The sequence below is a fragment of the Microcebus murinus genome, chromosome 12 (assembly GCF_040939455.1).
Source record: "Microcebus murinus isolate Inina chromosome 12, M.murinus_Inina_mat1.0, whole genome shotgun sequence".
NCBI classification, from domain to species: Eukaryota; Metazoa; Chordata; class Mammalia; order Primates; family Cheirogaleidae; genus Microcebus; species Microcebus murinus.
Genome location: NC_134115.1, coordinates 30,753,559 through 30,762,024, shown reverse-complemented (window position 1 = coordinate 30,762,024; position 8,466 = coordinate 30,753,559). Strand labels below are relative to the sequence as shown.

General features: G+C 42.9%; 1 long non-coding RNA gene across 1 annotated transcript in view; it reads right to left on the bottom strand.

The window, feature by feature from the left end:
* Window positions 1–3,083: 3,083 nt before the first annotated feature.
* The window catches only part of LOC142874363 (uncharacterized), a 29,834-nt gene continuing 24,451 nt past the window's right edge, over window positions 3,084–8,466 (bottom strand). Inside the window, exon 3 of the long non-coding RNA XR_012922181.1 lies at window positions 3,084–3,272. This is a non-coding gene — a long non-coding RNA (uncharacterized LOC142874363). The remainder of the gene's footprint in view (window positions 3,273–8,466) is intronic.

Below are 8,466 nucleotides of genomic sequence, written 5' to 3'. Positions count from 1 at the left end.
TAAACGAAAGAAGGATCCCTGGGTAGATAGAGCCACAGTGGGGGGTCAAAAGAAAATTGTCCAATTCTATATTGGGAATTGTTCTAAGCCAATGTCTCATTTGCTGCCAAAATGTTACTCTTTCTAAACAGAAATGCATGCAGGATAGAGGTAATATGTTTCCCTGACTTTTTGCCATTATTTGCCAAACTGAGCAATGATTTATATATATTTTTAAATTGTCATAATGACAATTAACAATGATTGATCACTTTCAACGGGCAGGTACTAAGCAAAGAAAATAACATACACTATCTCATTCACTTTAATCTTCATAAAGACCCCATCAAGAAAATGAAACAAACAAACAAATAAACAAACTTAGGCAATTAGGATAAAGTAACTTGCCCCCAAAGCCTTTAATGCCAGCAATATGATACCTAGGAAATGGTAGAGTCAGGTTGAACTTAAGTCTGTTTTTAACCATTGTGTAATAATTACAGTAATAAATACTATTTTAAAAATACTGTGCACATTATAAAATGTCTAATATATGTTAGTTCACTTGATTCTAATCATCCTGAGGAAGGTATAACAATATGTGAGTTTTTCTACATTCTGTAGGACAAAGGATAAATGAGCAATAGTTGAATGTGTAACCATTGGCAAAGCACTATGACATGAAGGTAGAAGATAAAAGCAAAGAATAAGACACCATCTCAATCTGATATAGACCACTACTAATGCAAGGATGACAAATTCCTTATAATTCCTGGGAGAATTAAAGCAATCCTTTAACCAAAACACAAGTAAAATTGCAACAGAAGCTCAAATAACTGAGTGATTCTGTCTGATCGGAAGAATTCAAGGAAGCATCACAGAAGGGAAGGGTAGGATTTCTACAGGCAGAAATGGGAGTGTGTCAAATCTCTAGGCTGAGAAAACAGCATGAGCTAGCAATGACACACCCATGTATGAAAATGGCAGAGCATGTTTGTAGAATGGTTCAGTGTAGGCTGGAGCAGGTCAGTAAAGGAACAAAGTGGACAAAAACTGGAAAAGTATGACAGGCCTGCATGACGGAGGCACTGAACACAGCAGTGAGAAACTGGAAAGCAACTAATGGTGTTTGTGGTGGGCATGTTCCAACTCATGTTTAAGGGTGATGTCCAAGTCAGCAGTGTAACAGATGGACCAGATACGTAGTGAGTAAACTGGACCCTGGGGCCACACAGAGCTGCCCGGATTGGTGATAAAGCCTGTGATCTCATTTGAGGATGAAAGAAAAGAAGCCACTTTCATGTCACTATTCTCATTTAAACATATTTAGCCTTTACTTTGCTAGTGGCTAAATAACACTCACAGCTTCCTCATTGACATTCTTCACTTGCATAAAGCAGTTAATCTAACTTGGAAGAATCCATATATCATCCCTTGAAACCCAATAAAACTATTTATCTTTTTAAATGAGAAAACAAACACTTTAACTGATAACTTTTTTTTAGACTTCCCTCAGTTAGTCTTCATGAAAAAAATGTACATACCACTTCCCTAGATTATCCTGATGAAGGAGGCAGAGAGAGCAGTCAGAAAACTGTTGCAATAGTTTTGGCTTGAAAAAGACAAGTATCTGAGCTAATTAAACTAGAGCTCAATGGTCGTGTGCCAGGCGGGAGGCACACGAGGTGCTATGCCATCATGACCCTGTGGGTTCTATAACACTCTTGATTTTATATATGAGAAAAATATAGACTCAACAGAGGCTACTGAACCCATCCAAAGTCATAGAGCTAGTAAACAGGGGAGCCAGGACTTGACCCCAGGTCAGTTTCAAAGCCCTTGCTTTTTTTTCATGATGGGAAGCATCACGCAGCTGGGAGCTAGGATGCTGGCAAAGGAAGGAGCTTCGTGACAGAGGCAGTGCCAACCCATCCAGATGCTGAACTGGGTTTGGTGGAGTGACAGGAGGTCACTCTGCTTGCCATGCTAAGTAATCCAGACTATATACGGTAAGGGACATAAAGCCTTTAAAGGATTTTAAGCAAAAGTGTAATGAGATCAGATCATTAAAAATTGGAAATTATTGATACTATCTACTTAAGACATGTTGTAGACATGGCATAGGGCAGTGGCTATTGGGGGCGGGGTTTGTTTTATTATTTGAAGCAAAAATTGCAAGAGCCTCACTCTAAATCAGGATGTTGTGGTTTTTTCTAATTTGCTCTTGAGGTTTCTTTCAGGAGAGTACCTATAACCTCTGGCCAGACCCTGACAGGGCTCTAGGAAAGGTAGCCTTGGATGTTTACAGTGTGCCTTTCATGGGACATTTCTTTATCCTGGTGGATGGCCAAATGCCCAGTGTCCAACCTGTGACGAGGTGTCCCTCTCACAGGAGGCTTGTTCATACTGGGGCTCTTGTCTGACCTGTGTAATCTATTCCTACCATGACAGTCACTCTCTAGGAGAGCCCTGACTGGGAAAGAAGTTAGGTTCAGGTGTGCTGGTCAGGAGAGAGAGACACACAGAAGAGGCAACTCAACAAACCACATGAAATAACAAATGCAGTGTATGATTCCCAGGTCCCAGAGAGAAGAGGGCAGCACGCTTCACAGGGCCAACAGAAGGGGACGGTGAGGGAAGAAAATCAGGGACACACACCCTCAACCAGCAGGTGGGAGCAAGAGAGAGAGGAATCTCCCTAAGAGCCTTTCTTAGGGTCCAGGGGGGCGTTACCCAAGCAGGTTTCCCATAGAGAGAGCTAGTTGGTGGGTTTATACCAAGCACGCACCAGTTCCATGGAGTCTGGGGAAGATAATCACTGCACATATCTGTGCAGTCTATGCAAGGTGAGTCCGGCAGGCTGTGTCTAGCTGTCCCATAGGAGGTGGTCACCAGGAGGCAATTGTGTAAGGCAACTACCTCAATCCACCACACTGAGAAACTGGGAGGAGGTGGAGACAAGGAAACTGTGTCAAGGGTGACTCAGCCCCACTTGTGGTATGAGAAAGTCCAGCTTATACTCAAAATGGATGTTGGGGCAACATGAAGTTATGGGAATTCACCACAGGGTTTCTCAACCTTGGCACTATTGATATTTGGGGCCGAATGATACCTTGTTGTGGGGAGTGGTCCGATGCATTGAGCTCCCGGGGCCTCCACTCACAAGATGCCAGCAGTAGTCCCTGCTCCCTGCAGCTGTGATGACCAAAAATGTCTCCAAACAGTCATCCCATGTTGAGAGCCACCGCATGGAAAACGATCGTCATGATAATTGTGAAATGCTTGATCAAAACCTAAACATAGAAATACTTTTAAATGAAAAACAGTAAGTGAGAGACAAATGACAGCAATACTGAAAGTCAGGATCCCATTCCACGGCCACTGTTTGACTGATGTCTGTGAAGATGGAGCTGAAGTCATCCCTGACAGCAGTTTTTGAGGGTCAGGGCAACACGAGCGTCTCTGATGGGTGACTCTGATATGTCACGGAGCACTCGGTATCTATTTCTGTCCGAGGCTGTATGAGGTTCTAATCTGTGTAGATGTGATTGGACGGCCCTTTGATTGCTCTATTCATCTGTTCATTTAAAATCTCTTTCATGACGGGGGTTTTCTGACTACACTCGTAACCCAGCAATCATGCCAGCTATATCAAGCAGGATAATGTGGCTTTGCTTTAAGCTGAGATACTCCACAAAGCATAAGCAGGAGATTTAGATTCAGCTGAGGTTTTCTGAAAGTTAAGAACACAGCAGGAGTTACCATTTAGGCAACAAATACCACAAGGCCCTCGTTTAGCTTTTTCTCCAGTTGCAAACATAATGCTTTCATGTTTTCTTAGATCCTTTTCATTAAGTTAGACCTTTCATGCCAAGCTTAGCCTGGATCCGTCCTCGGCTTCTACAAGAGGTAGCATTTGGTAGCTGACAGATAAAATACTTGAATGCACATCTGCAGCCACTGTACCCCCAGGAACTAGCCCCCTTTGTCTCCCAGTGGCACTGATCTATGCACCACCATGAATCAGAACAAAGGCACACCCCCGTGTCATAAACGACAGAGGAGAGATCATCATCTTAACACTCAGAGTTTTGCTGCCACTCATGGAAGATGCCATTTAGCCCATGCCTGGCGAAGAACTGTAACTGCTCTTTCACTCCTCTCAGCATCCCAATCACTCTCACATCTTCGCAGAGGCCCAAGACACCTCCGCCGGCCCCTACCCCCACCCAGGCTTGGTGTGATGGCAGAAGCACATGAGGAAGTCAGTTGACTTCTTGACCCTACCCAATCATTCGGTGGCTGTCACAGGGATACCAAATGTGAAGCAGAAGGTTGTCAGAGATGAGCTGGGCTCCGAAAGGAGTTCTGAGGGCAAGGGAAAGCCTAAAGAGCCTCCAGGGATCCATCCATCTTTCCAAAGTGCCTTGTGAACTGCGATTTAGAATCAGGTGCGCCATCTTGAGAAACCATCCCACATTCCAAGCAAAATTAGTTTAATGTTCCCACATAAAAGGTCCTGAGCCAGGTGGAGGATCATTCTATGAGCATAAACGGTGGAACTAAAAAGGTTTGCATGCTGCTGGAAGGACTTTATGGAGAGATTTATTACAGATCCACTTCTTATGTAAATCGTGCCCTCCTATGTCTATGATGAGCTCAGTGGAAGTAGCAAGGCCAAGAAAGGTTACTGGGGTCAAATGTCATTAGAGTTTCCCCTTTGAGAAATAAAATATTCTTCATCCAGTTATTCTTATGTGTCCCAAGAAGTGGAAGGGGGACAGAAGAAAAAGACCCAAACATTCTGCAAACATAGCTCCTGTGCCTTTGGGAGAAGTCTGTCTGTTTCTAAGTCCTTCCTGCAAACTGGGTTAACCTGAAGACCAGGAGGAGTACGCGGGCTGAAAAATGTCATGGCTTGGCAAGTACTGCAGCGCTGGGGCAGTGAGAGAGTCTGCAGCATTCAGATACTTTCTTTCTCTTCCATTGTAAACTCTTGGAGATTGGGAGTCCTTTAATACCACAAAGACCCTGCTAACACAGACACAAGTAACAGGACAGCGCAGTGGAATGCCAAAGCAGGGACTTGGAAGCTGCACAGATGTAGAGTCTAATTCTGGCCCTATCATATGCTAACAGGTAGTTCTAACAATAGAAAATAACAAAAAATGACAACAACCAGCTGTGACTCCTATCCTCCATGCTTCCACTGGCACCCATTTCACTCAGAGTGAAAGCCACTTGTGGTCATCACAAGACCCTGGATAACCGACTCCTTGCTCTCTCTCCAAACAAACTGCAGTGACTCTCCCCTCCTGGCACTCCACTGCAATCACAATGACCTCCACATTGGTCCCGGAACATGCTGGGAACATTCCTGCCACAGGGCCTTTGCACTGGCTGTCCCCTCTGTCTGGAATGCTCTTCCCCAGGTCCTTATATTTTCTTCAGACCCTTGCTCGCATTTCAGCTTATCAGAGAAGACCACCTTGTTCTATAATGACAAGGGCCCTCCAATCACGCCTCTCCAACCTGTCCCAAGACTCCAATTCCCCTTTCCTGGTTCATTTCTCTCCACAGCACTTATTACCAATTGGAAAAACATAGTCATTTTTTCATATCTTGTCTGAATCCCACACAAGCACAAGGATGTATACTCCATAAGAGCAAGGATTTTTTTTTTCTATTGCGTTATATTCACCATAATGTCCCTAGTACCTAGAACAGTGCCTGGCACAAGGCAGCACCTGTGTGGATGGATACAACTGACCACTATGTGCCAGTGACTTTGCAGAAGCAAGTGTCCCTGAGACTCACAATGACCCTGCCAAGTAGATATGAACACTGAACCAATTACACCTAGGTTCTGTCTTAGAGGCAAACCAACCTTGAACACCTTTACATTTATTTAAACTCAATTAATGATGTTACCCTTCTAATAAGTCAGATAGCAAGAAAATGAAATTCTAGCAATTGTTTTCAGAAACTGTTTTACAGTTATCTACTCCTGCATAACAAATTTCCCCAAAACTTAGTGGCTTACAACAACCGCCATTTTATTGTATTTCTCACTTTTGTGGGTCAAGAATTTTGGCAAGTCTGTGCTGAGGGATTCTTCTGTTCCATGTAGCATCCGTGGAAGTTGCCCAGTGATATTCAGAAGTAAAATGGGCTGGTCTGGAAGGCAATCTGTTTCACTTACACATCTGACACTGTGTCAGGGAAAGGTAGGCGAGACTGTCAACCAAAGTGTCTACAAAATCGATCTTTTCTTTTTAAGGTTAGTAAATCAGATGAGAAAGCAACACAAAAAAAGGAATCTCAAACATTTGAGCAATGGTGGGATTAATGAAATGGCATTCAGCTTCCAGAGAATATGACATCTTTGTGTCCAAGTTCAATACACCTCTTGAAACAGTACTTTCATAACTTGATGTCACACTTCACATGCTTACTATTCAGTCCTTAAAATAACTGACATGTGGAGAAGAAAAACAGTTTCTAGACATAAATATAATGAGAACTTAATTTTGTGGACTTGGAATCAAACTCAGCAAGAGATGCCTTTACATTTAGGCACCATTTAAACCAAAGCATTAAGGTTTCATGGCCCCAAAACAACATAATGAAAGAATAAAAGGGGAAAACAGTAAATGCACATCTGGGCCATTTTGTGCACTTTAAAGATGAGTACACTTTGCATAATCTCAGGTTGAAGTGAAAAATGAATGCGATGGTTTCTTAAAAAACAGACCTATTTTCAAGAGCATTATCTACAACTTCATTATTTACATCATCTTTTGCAACAGGGGCAGGGGTGGGGGGAGGCATAATTCAGGAAGAAGCAGAGAAGGAAAACTCCCTGAATCATTTTTATTTGAAAAACAAAATCCTGATCCATGATTTTCCTTTAAAGGGTCCTCAAAAATACCTATTCAAACCTTCCCTCAACAAAAACTCTTCTGTCTTTTAAGGAGCATATAGAAATAACTAGAATATGAGATATTCTTATCAAGAATCAGTATCTTAAAAGTTGGTTACTTAGCACTTAAAAGTTTGTTATCCAAAAGCCAAGTTAATTACCAAAAGAAACATTGTATTAGATTGCCAATAGGTAAAACAAGAGGATTTTAATATAGGTGATTGATTAGAAATATTGTAAAGGCCCCACTTCCTTAAATGAACTAAGTATGAAGATCTGGCCAGCCCAGCATTTGAGCTCTGGCAGTGCAGTGCTCAAGTTCCTAGCCCGGTTGGCTGTACCCCTTCACTTCATGGATACCCTGTGTCGTTGACTAACCATCAGGCTGCCTGGTTCCACTCGTAGAGTATTTTTGCCCCTGCTACACTGAATCTTCATGCAAGGTGCTAGCTGGAACACCAAGCAAGGGTAGAACCACAGAACTGATTGTGTCTGTTTGCTATTAATACGTGTTTGTGCAACTTGTTAGAAGCTGAGTTTGCTTTTACTATAATGGCCTTGGCTTAAGCTCCCCTAGAAGCAGACCCTGAGACAAGGATCCAAGTTCCTTCCAGTAGGAGTGTAGAATGTAAAAAAAGGAGTGTAGAATACAAGAAAATAAGGCAACCAATAAATGGTGCGTTGTATATGCAGCTACCACCGTGGTCAGCTGGAATTTAACCCCACAGGGAAACTTTGGAAAATTATGCAAACAGACACCTCACATTCATCCCACCTGGTTTGCAAGGGGACTGGGATATTTATGTGCAGGTTCCCAAAAGTCATTGGTTGAGGGCTATTCCTATGGCAAGCCATGCACATGGATAGGTTTACTAGGTTCTGTAGAAAAGTGCTTATGCACAAAAATGTAGAGGCTGACAGTAGGAATTTGGCAGAGCACACCAAAATGCACTCTAAGGTCTGAGGTGTATGGGCAATGCACTGACTGTGTCTGCTGCAGCAAGATACCACCTGACTCATGAGTCACGAGTGAAGACCCAGACAATCTCTGCTTACTTCTCTCTACCCTAGGTGAGCAATGCATGCTAAAAGAATCTTCTAACATTTCTTGATGTGGGGCAAAGGCCAGTTTTGGACACCCCCTGAAGGTTATTGCACTTGCCATTCCCTGAGCCTAGAAATGTCTGCAGTCCATACTATAAGGGACATTATCTTAAAAATTTGGTAACATAAAACTCTAAAAGCAGCTTATTACTCTTCTTCATTCCCTGGGGCCTCTGTCTGGCAAACTTAGCTCTCTGGAAGTTCTTCCAATGCAAAACGCACAACCAAGACAAACACCAAGTCTTATCACCCGAAGTATAACTGCAGAAGGAACTGTTAAAAGGCTAAGGGATCTGGGTGTGGTAGCTCACGCCTGTAATCCTAGCACTCTGGGAGGCCAAGGCGGGCAGATTGCTTGAGGTCAGGAGTTTGAAACCAGCCTAAGCAAGAGCGAGACCCCGTCTCTACTATAAATAGAAAGAAATTAATTGGCCAACTAATATATATAGAAAAAATTGGCC